The sequence below is a fragment of the Elephantulus edwardii genome, unplaced genomic scaffold (genome assembly GCF_000299155.1).
Source record: "Elephantulus edwardii isolate Elephantulus edwardi_28Jun2011 unplaced genomic scaffold, EleEdw1.0 scaffold00056, whole genome shotgun sequence".
NCBI classification, from domain to species: domain Eukaryota; kingdom Metazoa; phylum Chordata; class Mammalia; order Macroscelidea; family Macroscelididae; genus Elephantulus; species Elephantulus edwardii.
This window is the reverse complement of record NW_006399806.1, coordinates 5,550,625-5,565,507: the sequence shown is the minus strand read 5'-3', so window position 1 is coordinate 5,565,507 and position 14,883 is coordinate 5,550,625.

The window sequence follows — 14,883 nt, the reverse complement described above, 5'->3', positions numbered from 1 at the left end:
TTCCTATCCATGAGCAAGGGATATTCTTCCACTTTTCAAGCTCTCTTTTTGTTTCTTGTAGTAAGCAAGCCAATACAAAATAAAATTGTAAAAAAAAATAAAAATCTATAGTCCTTGTGAACTAGGAAAATCCTACTTTTATATTCATGAACTCACAAGTATATATTCTTGAAAGTTATTCTTGGCATCTCTAGTAAATTTTATTGTGTTTTAATAATTAAAACCTCAAATACCAATGACTTTTAGCCTTACACATTTTCCTCTCCTCATGTTACCTGCTGGTAGTTGCAGGACCACATGTGGATCAGGTTGGAGGGGTTGTCCCTATCTGGGATACAACAGTTTGGTTTGGGCAGTGGGAAATAGCTTCTGTTCAGAAATGATGTCTGTTACATCTGCTGTCATTCCATTGCAAGTTTATACTTTTGATAAATGTATTACATGTGCAGTTATGTTTAGAGAGCTCTGGTGGTGTATCCTATAAGGAGTTGTGCTGCTAACCCAAATCCCCGAGTTTCTCTCATGGGTCAAATCCAGTCTCCTTCTGTGCAATTTACAACCTTGAAAACCCAATGGCGGGGAGCAGCTATAAATCAGTTTCTGGTCTATATTAACGGCGGGGGAGAGAAAGAGAGAGACTGAAATTTTAGTTTAATTTCTGGTAAACCACAAATAAGTTTTTGTGTAAGAACATGCCAATTATTGCACAGAGCATAATTGTGCTAAAATATTACGAGTTGTTTGTGTGAAATTCAAATTTAATGAGGCACCCTGCATTTTAATTTTCTGAATCTGGCAACCCTGACAGGGGTGGGCAACCCTCCTAGAGTGAAGAGGGTCATGGATGGTTGGGAGCAATCATGCAATCTACCTCTTGCCTCTGTAGTGCTACATTTTTATAATTATATAGCTCACAAGTCAGACTGCTTGCCACCCCTGGCTCCATGAACTTCATTTTATACAAAACTAATCTAATCTAACACCACCTGGCTTCTCATTTATGCCCAGATTACAATCACTCCCAGGTTTCTATTTACTCCAGCAATGACTCAGCTTCCCTTGGAATGCTTATACTGGTTGTCACCCAGGTCCACAAACAAATTGAAACTCAATAGCAAAACAAACAAATAAATCCCCAAACCCAAATCAACAAAAGCAAAAATTCAGTAAAAACTAGACTGTTAGGACCTATTGTCTGCAAAGCTGCAAAGCCTTCCGGTACCAGATAAGACCAGATTCTACAAAGAGATAGAATCATCACCCAGATCTTGCAGCCGTGCCACTCCACCACTACTTTTGCCTCAAGTTCTAGAGAACCTTGCGTGAAAATCTCTTTTTCAGTTCTGACCTTTATCTTTCTAATTGCAGTGGTTCAGACTCTCACAGACTCAGTTACAGGAACTTGAGGTTTATACCTCTGTTGTGGAGCTGTTGGAAATAAAAGCCAACTGGATTTTTTTGCATGGTTATACACACAATATTGTTCTGTTTCCTGTACCGAGGATAACAACACAGGGCCAGTTTCCTCTTTTCCATACACCTTCTGCTTGCATTTGATTTTCCCACGGCCTCTTTTACCTCCAGGAGTTGCAAGATAATTGATTTGTTTTCATGGAATGTTCTACTCCACTCCCCATCTTGTAGTAGGATTTGAGTTGGCTCTCTGGTATCTCTTTTATTTGCTCTTCCAGGAGGAGCAGCCATGCAGTGGGCAACTGCCCTAAGGGTAATCCTACCTGACTTGCACGAGACTGGTTTACAGCAAACAATTTAAGCAAGGTACATGAGGTCCAAGAGAGCTCTGCTGGAAGCTGCTGGGCAAGGTCTTCTTTGCTCTTGAGAAAGAATGGCAATCAATTACTATTGTTCACTTTTCAATTCAAGGAAACCCTGAAAGTAGTCTTTTTCCAAGGACTGACCCCTTCCGAGAACAAGACCAAAGTATGCGAGATGAAATTTCACTATCTTTATGCCTGTGAAGCTCTGTAATTGCACTTCCCCTCAAACAGATTTGTTTGTTCTCTAGCAGTCCATGGGAATATTCAATACTCTTCACCAACGCCACAGTACAAAGACATAGACTCTTCTTTGGTCTTCCTTATTTTTTTATCCAAGTTTTAGATGTATTGGAAGCAATTGAAAATACTATAGCTTGCCTCAAGCATACCTTAGTTTTTAAATTTATATCCTTCTTTTTTAGCATCTAGGAGAGGCCCTTGACAGCAGACTTTCCAAATGGAACCTATCTTTTGATTTCTTAAGTCAGTTCTTGGAAAGTGCTGTCGTGCTTGTCACTGGAAAAGAGAGAGAGACCTTCACTAAGAAAGGCTGACACAGTGACTACAACATTGGACTTGAGCATGACAAAGAGTAAGATTGTCATACTGGAGTTGTTATATGCCATCAAGTTGACTGTGACTCATAGCGAACCTATGCACAATAACTTGAGCTCTGCTATATCCTGAGCCAATCTCACTGTCTCCAGCACATCTACCCTCCTTGCACCAGTTACTGTGTCAATCCATTTCATCCAGGGTCTCTTCCTCTCCTGCCCTGTCCCTCTACCCTTCCAAGCATAATGTCTTGTAAAAAGCAATTTGATTTCACCCTCTCCAGGACTGACATATTTGTTCTCTTGGCAATTCACTATATATTCAGTATTCTTCTTTAACAACACAACTCAAAGGGATTGATTCTTCTATCATCCATGTCCAACACTTTGATGCATAGTGGGTAATTGAAAAGGCAATGGCCTGGGTCAGATTCACCTTAGTCTCTAGACTGACATTGTTGCTTGTCAGTATTCTGGAAAGATCCATGACAGCAGATTTTCCCAATGCAGTTCATCTTTTGATTTCCTGACTGCTGATGCCAGAAAGTGTTGATTGTGGAAAGTGAGGAAGTTGAAATAGGATAAGGTCACTATAAGTTTGTTTTTCATAGTAGGGTCACCATAAGTTATAGTTGATTCGACATCACCTAACACATAAACACACAATGGATTCTATAGCCAGCATCCTTTAGGTATGTGGGAAGACAGGAATAGGATGAAGATAAACACTGAAGAAAGTGGAAGATATCATTATATACTCAACGATATCACTTCACCTGGGGCTCGATCAGCTCTTGATTTAACAGACTTCCAGATTTCCCTTTAAAACCTGAAAAAAATACTCAAAGTTTAAGCAGTCTAATTTTTTTCTAGATTTTTATTTTTCAACTGAAGATATTTTATATGATGCCTTGTCACTTGCCCACCCGACCCCCAACCCCCAACTATCTCCCTCCTTTCTTTGCTCCTGACTTAATGATGCTCCTCTGAATTGAAGTGTCATTTTCTTGGCATTGTCCTCATCTGGGTTAGATGTCCTGGAATTTCTACCCTCAATTTTCCTAATGATTTGCCATTGTTTAAAAGCCTACTTCAACTGCTGGACAATCATTTCAAAAGGTCAGCGACAATGCCTGTCTTCTCTAGTATATTTCTGCCACGATGTCAGTTACAGTCCCTCACTCATTGCTATTGAGCTAGAACTGACTCAGCTGACCCTCCAGAAGGTTTTCAGAGACTGTAAATTGTAAAGGGGGAGATTTTTCCATCTTTCTTTCATGAAGAAGGTGGTAGATTTGAACCGGGTGTCTATAGGTTGGCAGCACAACCTCTTACCCAGCAGGTGTGCTGGAAGTAACAACTCCAGGGCTTTCTTTTTGATGGCCCCATATAGTCTGGTTTATTCAGGTAGGCTCAGCTTGCCTTCAGCATCCACTTGCTGCTTCTAGTTTGTCATGATGAGATTCCTTGTCTTTATTAAATTCTTGGTTTGATTCCTTGTCTAAAGCACGAGCCTTATCCTCTTGTTCCCCCTTACCCAATCAGTCCTTTTTGTCCCCACCAAATTACTTCCTTCATTTGTAGTTGTCTTTCTGGTTTTCAGTTCCTAACCCTCCTGCTCTTCCTTCAGCTTTCAACTCTTTCCTTTCTCCAGCCTGAATCAAAGAAAGGGCTAAGACAGTTGTCAAGTTCTTCTTATGCAATTTCAAAAGACTCTTCTTCCATGAAACAATGGTATTTCATTGTGTAGTCCAAGTACCAAAGTTGAAGATGTACCAAAAAAACCAACAATGACAATAAAGCCAAAATGACACAGATAGCATCCTGGGTTTTTCCCTTACACATGAAAATGAAAATGTGCCTGTACTGTGACAGACTGGCAGACAATCCTTGGTGACATAAATGGTGTGAAGTACTGCTTTCTCTTCTTCAGGAGCTCGCTGTCAGATGTCTTAATAGAGTTATCAAACAGGTATTGTGAGAACAAATGTCTGCTGGATTCCACTTCTACAATTCCCATTGGAAATAATTCATATGTGAACAATTAATTCCTGCAATGTATGGACATTAGGTAATAAATCAAATTCAGAGATTTACTTTCAGGAAAACAATATCAAGCTTGTTTTCAGTTAGGTCAATAATAGTTCTTCTCTTTTTCCCAATAGCATCCATGTAGCAAGGCTTATGTTGCATTATCACATACAGGTTTTTGTTATTAGTATTTAATCGATTAATTGCAAAAGCATACACAAAAGTAGAGAGAATCTGGAGACATTATTCTTAGTGAATTAATGCAGTCTCATAAGGAAAAATATTGCACAAGACCATTACTGTAAAAATAGAAGGATAATTAGTAAAACATGTATGGGAACTCAAGGTGGAGAGGGCTGAGGATGGGTAGGAGTGAAACCAGAGGGTTACACAGTTTAGTGGATGGAGGATGGGGGAAAGTAAATGGGAAGGACCCGGGTGAGAAGACAGAGTAATTATGGTCAAGGTGCAGTGGTGATTACTTTTATAAAACATAATGCATGGAAATGATTTCATGAAATACAATGTGAGTGAAGAATTGTGTGAAATACAGTGTATATGAACCCTGTAAGCAAACCAATTAAAAAAGGTATAGAGAATCTTACATTGTCTATCTATGTATTTATTACTCAACTACAACAATTAACAATAAATAGTTAATCTTTTTTCATTGATATCTCTCTCCTGATTTTAACTCTGACATTTTCATGCACAGAGAGGTACTACTACACCAGACCTCTAAAGAATTGGGGGGAGGGATAAAAAAAACCACCCCAAAACAACCCAATCTAAAAACAAACAAATAAAAACCAAAACCCACACATACCTAAAAAAAACAGGCACTGAGAGGATGAATGATTATAGACGATTACACTGATTCACAAGAGGCAAAATCTATATTTGAGTCAAGGTCTAAATTACACCAGAGTCACTGTTTGTGCTTATATTTGTCCATCATTCACCAACTTCTCAGTGACTAGAATGAGTCAGTGGATCAATACACAAGCATTTGTTGAGCTGTGACTTTTACATATGTATTGTGCTAACTACAATAAAGAAACCTTTTTTAAAACTCATTTTCCTAGGAAATGGGACCCATAATGGAAGTGAACTTTTTAGCAGTTTTATTAAGAAAGACCTAATTTAACACGACAAAATTCAGCCATTTTAAGAATACAATTAAACAGCCTATTTAAAGAATCATACACTCATAGATGGTAGTAATTTTTTACTGCCTAAGTCTACTTTGTCTCCTGTGCCTAAAAATATTGTTCTCAAATAAAATGTGTTAAAGAAATTTTATTGAGTAAATAAATGAAAAAAAGTAAGACTTATATCCACAAAGACCTTATTGTGTAGTAGTTGGTTAGAGAAGAGATATTCACACACAGAGACAAAAATAAGACAGCAGCTGGGAAGAAGACTTACAAGGTTGGAAGGGATAGAATAAGAGTATAAATGGAAACAAGGATTGAAAAAGCAAGTGGGAAGATTGTTGGCATAATGTGGGGAATGTAATTGAAGTCATAAATTAAAATGTGTGTAAATGGTTGAATGAAAACCCTGCTTACTTTGCAAACTTTAGCTCAAATCATAATGAAAGTTTAAGAAAACCAGACCATTGAAAATTATATACCAGATTTATTCATTCATAAGGCACCTATTGAATTCCTACTCTGTGCCAGATAAAATTGCTTTTTGAAAGCTTATTTTTGCCTTGGAATTGTCCCAGAATTTTTTTAAGAAAATTACTCGCTCAAATTTGTTTTTTTGTGAATATGCTCAGTCTTTTAATATCTAGGAAATGCCAGTACTGTTTGGCTTTACAAGTTTCTCCCTTTTTTATAAGAATTAAGTAACAAAAGATCTGTATTTATGGTGCGCTGTCATTATGCCACATTCTAAAAATAAACTATCGAGATATTATTTGCATTAAGAGCGGTTTTGTCCCTGGACTTTGGCCAAGATGGGGCAATGTTTCTAGAAATACTCACAGAAGAAATCTAGGGTCATGAATAACAAATTCTCATAAAGACCTCAGAGCTGGTGCTTTGAAAATGTAAGTTCTGCCTTTATGAGAAATAACATGAAATATTTTCTATATCAAACTCATTGTTGTTGAGCTGCCATCTATTGGATTTCTAAGGCTGCAAGTTGTAAGAGAAGAGACTGTGACCATTTTTCTCCTGAGGAGCAGCTGGTAGATTCAAAGCACCGAAGAAGCAGTCTTTGAGTTAGCAGTTTAATTCTCTTATGTGTGCCGTCTTATACGCTCAGGGAAATAAACACCTGGAAGAATTCGTTGAACTCTAAGATTCAAGAAAAGAGTTTTCAAACTGTACAATGATTTTAAGAAATCACACTAAAGTTGAGTCTTTTAAATGTTATTAGCTGTACACAGCAAAATAGTTTAAGATCACTAATCTTTAACATCTACATAAATCTGTTCTGATCTTCAATCTGGAAGAAGCATGGAGATATTTTACGTTTGTATTGTAGCACTGTATTATGAAGTTAATGACTGCAAAAGAAAACAATTTTGTCTAAAAGAAGCAGGAAAAGCAATGAAAAAATAAAACTTCTCTGACTTCATAAGTTGGAAGTTCAACTTTGATTGTACTTTGAGTCATGGATCGACTCTTTCCACTGGTTCCCTGAAGAACTTCTCTATACCTATAGTCTGCACCTCTTAGAATATCCTTCTAATGATATGAATACTCCTCCGGGGACCTTCTAAATGGATCCGTTTACTACGACATCTCTTACAATTAACAATTTTACTTATTTGCCTCTGTTTCTTGCCTCTGTCTCTCTACCTTGTCTGTTTGCACCTAAGCCCATTAGTATGAAACTGTCTAGCACTACATCCAGCAACTATTTCAATTTAAGCAATAAATCAATTTTGTCTATGGTATAAAGCAAAGAAAGACACTTTCACACCAGTCTCTGTTAGACTCTTGTTCTATTCGTGTGAGCAGATGCTCTGAAGAGCCATGGTGGTGGTAACATTATTGGTTGATAACCTCGGGTCCTGGTCATGGGAGCTACTACTATCAGCCCAGAGAAACCAGGCCCCTGGGGAAGTGACAAATAGCACCTTTTGATATTACTATACGATGCACATCTACTTTTGCTTTCTCTCATTTCTCTCTGTTTTAGACAGTAAGAGTTTAGAAGGTGAGAATGATAATAATAAAATGTCAGTCTCTAAAATCGCACCAATTGCTCCAAGAACTACACAAAATTACTATGGAATTAGTTGGCAAAAGTAGGTGTCAGACAGCACTGTTAGTGCCAGACAAATCTGGATTTGAAATCTAAATCCACATTTACTCAGTTGAGCCCTTCGGGATGTTTCTCAGTCTGTGTTTAACATGAATGATACTAATACTTACCACTAGGGTTGTTGAAAGTCATTAGTGAGGCAATAATATATGTGAGTGTTTCAACTATCTCATTGTTATTGAATCTGAACCAGCTCATAGCTGACACGCTGGTGCGTATTCCAAGGTTATAAATGGCATGAGAGGGGCTTGCTCATCTTCCTCCCTCAGAACAGCTGATGGATTTGAACAACCATAGAGGCATGGCCTTAAGGATCTCACACAAAAGTTGGTTAGTAGTTAGTAAATGAGGACCTATATGTGTGTGTGATGTATAAAGAAAGAAAGAGATATTATTATTACAAAGATGAACCATAGAATGAGATCCTCAGTGTTCAAAGCAACATCTCAGGTGATGGCAATCAATTCATGTCATTCTTTACCACAGGATATAGGTCTTAAAAGGCAAATGAGACATTTCTGACTAGAGAGAATAAAATGTTTTACTCCAGATCATTTACTTTCTAGAAAATGGCAGGATAATTGCAATGAATGACCAAGATTTTATGATATTCTCTGATAACTTTAGTGTCCCTGTCCTTATCACCTTCTCTCCAGCTTCCCAGGATCCAGCCTCTAAATTAGATTACACAGAATATGGGAACAACGACAGAGGGTAAGGCTGAGAAACTTGTGAGACAACAGGTAGAGACAAATCTACACAAAACATTGTTGTTGTAGTTAGGTGCTGTGGAGTCAACTACCATTCATAGTGACCCAGTGAACAACAGATCTGAACCTTGCCCTCTCCTGCATCAGCTGCATGATTTACGATATGCTCAAGCCTGTTGTCACAGTCACTCTGTCAATGTATCTCGTTGGGGGTCACCCTCTTGTCTCTGACTCTCCACCTTTCCCAGCATGACATCTTTTTCCAAGAACTGGCCCCTTCTGAACACATGCCCAGATTACATGAGAAGAATTGATACTGGTAATTGAGTTGAGGACTGAATTATGTTCACAGATGAGATGACAGTTTAAACAATCCAGATTCCAACTGAAACTGGCCCAGATAAGATGGGGTAGGAGCAGAAGAAATGTAACTAATCTGATTTTTAACATACTTAGTCTGAGGCTATAAAGGGACTTATAAGTGGACAGACACAAAAGCGTAGTTTGTGACTAGAAAGATAAGGGCAAAGATAAAATTGTTTAGACATTTCTAAATAAATATGAGTTGAAATTCTAAGAATGCATGAAATAATCCAAACTGTGAGTGGGAATTAGGAAGAGAGGTTGCTCTATGTAAAACATTAGAGAACATTTAAAAGATAATCTAAATGGAGTAAAAGCTATTTGCTAACTATTGATCATTCATTCTTTATTGACACATCTCTTGACTTGACAATACTCCTTTCAAGATTAATTTACACTTCTGTTAATGTTAAACTACTTCAAAATATCAGAGGAATGTCTCAGGCTCTGAACTTTGCTAGAAACAGTCTAAGTTCTAACCAACTCAGGCAAAAATAGTATGAGTGATCTAACCCTCAGGAGTTGCACTGCTAAGCCAAAGGCCATGCCTTTCTCGTTGTTCAAACCCAGCATCAAGGGAGAAAGATAAATAATCTCCTCCTGTATAATTTACAGCCTTAAAAACCCAATGAAGGGTCAGTTATGAGTCAGTTCCTAGTGGATAGAAATGAAAAAGATGTTTGCAATATATGACCACAATAGTTGTCCAGAATTCTCAATTTTTGAAACCAGTGCCTCCCCAACAATAAGAAAAAACTCTGAATTTCCAAAACTAGTAACTGTTTACAAACTTTAACTCAAGATGAACCTCTGTGTTTCTAGAACTTTAGGGCTTAAGGATTTGTTACTGGGGGGGGGGAAATGTATAGATTCTCAAAAGTAATTCCTAAGTTTTACAAGCTCCAACAAATAAGCACCTCCTGTTTATATGTTGGCTCAACTGTAAAGAGAGTTTCTATTTATATGGTAGCTTCCCATCAATTATCTCCTTTTCTTAAAATAACTCTGTGAGGGAGACACAAGGTTTAAGCTATTTTTACACATAAGGCAACTCAGACAATTGGGATGACTTCCTCAAGGTCTCATAGTTACTTGTCATTGTTGTTATTGTTATTAGATGTAGTCAAGTCAAGTGTAACACATAGCAAACCTATGGAAAACACATCTGAACACTGTCCTATCCTGTGCCATCCTCATAATCTCAGACATACTTGGGACACTTGCTGCAGTCACTATGTCAATCCACCTGGTTTCTTCTCTTCTTCCATCCCCCTACATTTCCCAGCATGATGTCCCTCTCCAAAGAATAAGCTTTCCTAGCAACATGCCCAGTGTATGTGAGATGAAGCTTTGCCATCCTTGCCTCTAAGAAGCACTCTGCTTGTACCTTCTCTAAGACATACCTATTCGTTCTTTTGGCAGTCTGAGGAATATTCAGTACAATTCTCCAATATCAAAACTCAAAGGCATCAATTTTTCTTCTGTTATCTTTATTCATTCTCTAGCTCTCAGATGCATAGCTTAGGGTGTGGTTAACCCATGCTGTTTCTCCCACTCTTGGTACCAGAAGCCAGGAAATAAAAAGATAATTTGCATTGGGGAAGTTTGCTCTTCAGGACCTCTTCAAAGTGCTAAAGAGCAATGATGTTAGTCTAGAGACTAAGTTGCACTGATCTAGGCCATGGTTTTCTCAATTACTTGCTAAGAATCAGAGAGCTGGCTAATGACTAAGGATGACAGAAGAATTGATGCCTTTGAGTTGTGGTGCTGGAGAATAGTATACTGTGGACCACCAAGAGAACAAATAGGAGAGGGTGAGACCAAATTTCTTCTTGGAGGCAAGGATTTTGAAGCTCTGTTGCATGTACTTTGGGCATGTGGTCAGGAGGGACTGGCCCTTGGAGAATGACAGCACAGAAGAGGAAGACCCTGGATGAGATGGGTTGAAATGGTAAATGGGACAATGAATTAGGTGTGTTGGAGTCAATGAGACTGGTTCAGGTTGGTGAAATTTCAGAGTTATTGTATATAGGGTCACTAAGAGTTGTCGGGGATTTGATGGCGAATAGCAACAACAATAAGCCCTAGTTATCCAATAAACTTGGGCAAAGGATCTTAGCACCAGTTCTAATGGTGTAGCACTCCCAAGATCTCATATCAGGTCAGGTCTGTGGTTCAGGCATGGCTCCTTCTTGCCATATGTGTAGGTGGAATAAGAATGTCTGGTCTCTCAGAGTTAGGTATAAGATATCATCTCACCCCAGTAAGAATAGCCAAATTTAACAGAACAGCAAGCAACAAATGCTGGAGAGGTTGTGGAGAAACTGGAACCCTTATTCACTGTTGGTGGGAGTGTAAAATGGTGCAAACACTGTGGAAGGTGGTGTGGTGTTTTCTCAAATAGTTGCAAATTAGTTATACCATTTGACCCAGCAGTTCCACTATTGGGAGTATATCCCAAAGAGACCATAACTGCCACCCAAGCAGATAGATGCACACTCATGTTTATCGCAGCTTTGTTCACAATATCAAGGAGTTGGAAACAACCTAAGTGCCCATAAACAAACAAATGGATAGAGAAGCTGTGATATAGTCACACAATGGAATACTATACTGGATTGAAAAGCAAGGAACTCATGCAATATTATTCAAAATGGGTGGCTCTGGAAGACATTATGCTGAGTGAAATATCTCAGTCACAAAAGGACAAATACTGCATAGTTCCACTCTTGTAAAACAGGACTGACATTGGGAATGGGGGGAGACTGAGAAAGATGGGATAAATAATGTATACAGCATTGAAACAGATGAGGGAGAAAACTGTCTATAAGGGATATGTGATTAAGTATTATTGTCATGACAGGAGTCCAGAACGAAGGGTGCATAATGGAGTGGATCTGGGAGTGGGATTGTAAAACAATGAAAAAATTTTTCTTTCACTTTTCAAAGAAAAGAGTGTACTGGGTGGAGGGGTCGGCAGGGGAGAAAAGTGCAGCAATGAATGAATGGAAATCTAAAGTCTCTATACATTTTCATTAAAATTGATAATAATTTTTTTTAAAAAAAAAGGAAAAAAAGGGGGGGAAAGAATGTCTGGTCTCGAAGGAAGTTTTCTTCCTTCTTCTTCACTGCTGCAGGGAAGGTCTAATTCTCTTGCTGCTGGATTTCTCACTTTAATGGTGAGACTGACTAATCCCCTTGTGGATTAATAAGACTAGACAATCCCCTTGTGGATTGGTAGATAGCCAAGCCCGTTGTGCATGTCCCACTCGCATAGGCCCATCTATCTAAATGGCAATGTCAAACTATAGCTAGAAAGGTCATGTTCATGTTAAAAGACAAACTACACATTTCAGTAGCAAGTTAATTCTTTTAACATGAAAAACTAAGGTCTAGTACTTTTTCTTTTAAAGAGGCAAATATATAATTTCTCCCTTGGAGAAGCAAGTAGGGCGACGTATCATCAGTTAGATGAGACCATTACACTTAACAAAAGCCTTAAGCACAGTGAAGATTGAGAGGATGTGACACTGGACCAGCAAGCTTTTGATTTATTGTGCATGAGGTTGTTATAATGGGAATTGACCTGATGGCACCCAGCAATAACATTACTGTTAAGGGTTGTGTCTATTAAAAGACTTGTCTTTGGATGAACATATGGCATGTATAGAAGATAAATTGCTAATTTGAAACAATAAACATACAATATTTTTATTCCAAAAATATTATAATAAAAATATAAATAAAAATTATGCAAAAGTAGAATTTCAGGGCATGGTTCCTTTTCATCAGAAGCCACAGTTTTCTTGCCTATAAAAATATTTTGCAGTTTTGCAGCCTCACGTTTCAGAAGAACAGTCAGTCAAGTGATATCCAAGCACCTTTGATGACACTAAGAATGTTCTCACTCATGATAGACTGAAATGTGCTTGATTAAGAAAAAAAATATTATTATGGGGTTGTTTTGCAGTGTGTTGTTATTCTCTTTTTCACTCAAAACAATTTTTTTCACATCTTCCTTTTTAATGATTATACAAAAAGTAAATGACTGTGCACAAAGTCATGTCTATCAGTTTTAAAATGCACATACACCCTATTATTGTTGTTACATACTATCAAGTCACCTGTGACTCGTTCAACCTCTTTATACAAAAGCCCTGAAGCCTACCCTGTCCTGAGTCAGTTTTACTGACTCTTACACACCTAACCCCATTTGCCCAGTGACTGTATCATTCCATCTCACTTGGGGTTTCCTCTCCTGAGCCTCCCCTCCACCCTTCCAAACATGAGGTCCACCTCCAAGGACTGGTTCTTCTTGGCCATGTGCCCAAAGTATGTGAGATGGAGTTTCAAAATCCTTGCCTCCTAGGACAGACTATGGAAAATTACAGCTAGTCACCAGCTTACTGGTAAGCAGTTATGCTGGTAACCAAAATGCACATGGTTTGAATCCACCAGCTTCTCCACGGGAGAAAAATGGGTAACCTCCCATGCAATTTACTGCCTCTGAAAGCCTGCTGGAGGGTCAGCTAGGAGTTGATTTCAACCTGATGGTTTTTAACACTGTCGTTAACTCCATTCCAATGTTTAGCTTGACTCCATTAGGTTTCCAAAGGTGTAAATCTTTACAGGAGGACACTGCCCATCTTTTTTTCATGGAGGTTTGGTGGACTCAGACTACTGACTTCTCGCTTAGCCCCATGACACATAATGCACCAGAGGTTTTTTATGTAAAATTACAGTGAACTTTCTATACGAAGTGCTCTCTAAGTTTAAAACTTGTCCTCCGGCATCAAGAAATGTAGAAAAACTATAGGCACTGACTTCAGCAAGAAGGAAATTTAACTCAGACTTTGCATGTACCAGTTTTAGGCCTTGTTCAATTACCTTCCTCATATTTAATGTACAGAATGTAGTAGTATGCAACCCTCATTAGTATAAGAAAGTAATTGGATCACTTACTGAGATTCTCTATGCCATTGCATCACTTTAAGGAAATAACTGTTTTTGTAAGTACCACAACAATATTTGTTAAGCACCTATTGTGTGACTTGTCTTGCTGGGTGTGAGAAGCAAAAAGGCCGAGGTGCACAGAGGCTTGCCCTTAATGAGCTGTGATCTACTGGTGGGAGTGAAACAGAGCTGAGCAAACAGAAATCTTCATTATGATACAGGAGTTAGCTTGATATTTTATAAAACAAGACTATTTCCCTTTTGTTTGAGAGTCACATTACCTTCCTAATACAACCCCTATACTCTTGCTGTGGAGTTAATTCTTTGAGATGCCAAGTATTACAAAGTAGAACTATTCTCTTAGAGTTTCCTTGGTTCTATTTCAATGGAGTCAGATTGTCAGGTCTTTGGTCATGGCTGTTGAGAGGGTTCGAACTGTCAACCTATAGATTAGTGGTTGAGTGCAAAGCACTGTTACCATGTAGGGATCTCAATGACTTGACACATGTTATTATGTGTAATTATCACATATCTGTTGTTAGGAACTGACTCTGCCACATAGTGATCTAGGGTAGAATAGGATTGCATCATATGGTGTCTAGGAATATAAATCTTTATGAAATTAGACTATTATATCTTTTAGCAGAATGGCTGATGGATTCAAACTATCAATCTATTAGTTAGCAGCCCAATATTAAACCACTGTATTAGTACAGTAACCCTCTAAAGCATATTATCATCTCTAAAGATAGTTTCAGGGAGATTGGGCAACTTGTCTAAACACCATACAGCAAAGAAGTAAGTAATAGCACTAGGATATGAATAACATTTACCAGGATCATAAGTCTTCCCTCACAACTACTATGATTGCTCTCTTGCTTAAGACGATATTGCACTAGCCAGCACTTCTAAAACTCATTCCTGCCAACTCTCTTCCCAGGCCCTTTGATCTTCTTGTCTCATTTTTATACAAGGACAACTCAGTTTGCAGACAGGACTGTTTTTGCCTTCCATTGATTTGCAGCCTCAGAAACCTGATGGAGGGTTTCCTTGAGTTGGAATCCACTCAATTTCTCATTCAGTTTCACTTACTCATTGCCATTGAGTCAGGAGGGAGTAACTCGACCCTGATAGAGAGAGAGAGAGAGAGAGAGAGAGAGAGAGAGAGAGAGAGTGAGAGAAAGTGAGTGTGAAAATCACATGGGACAA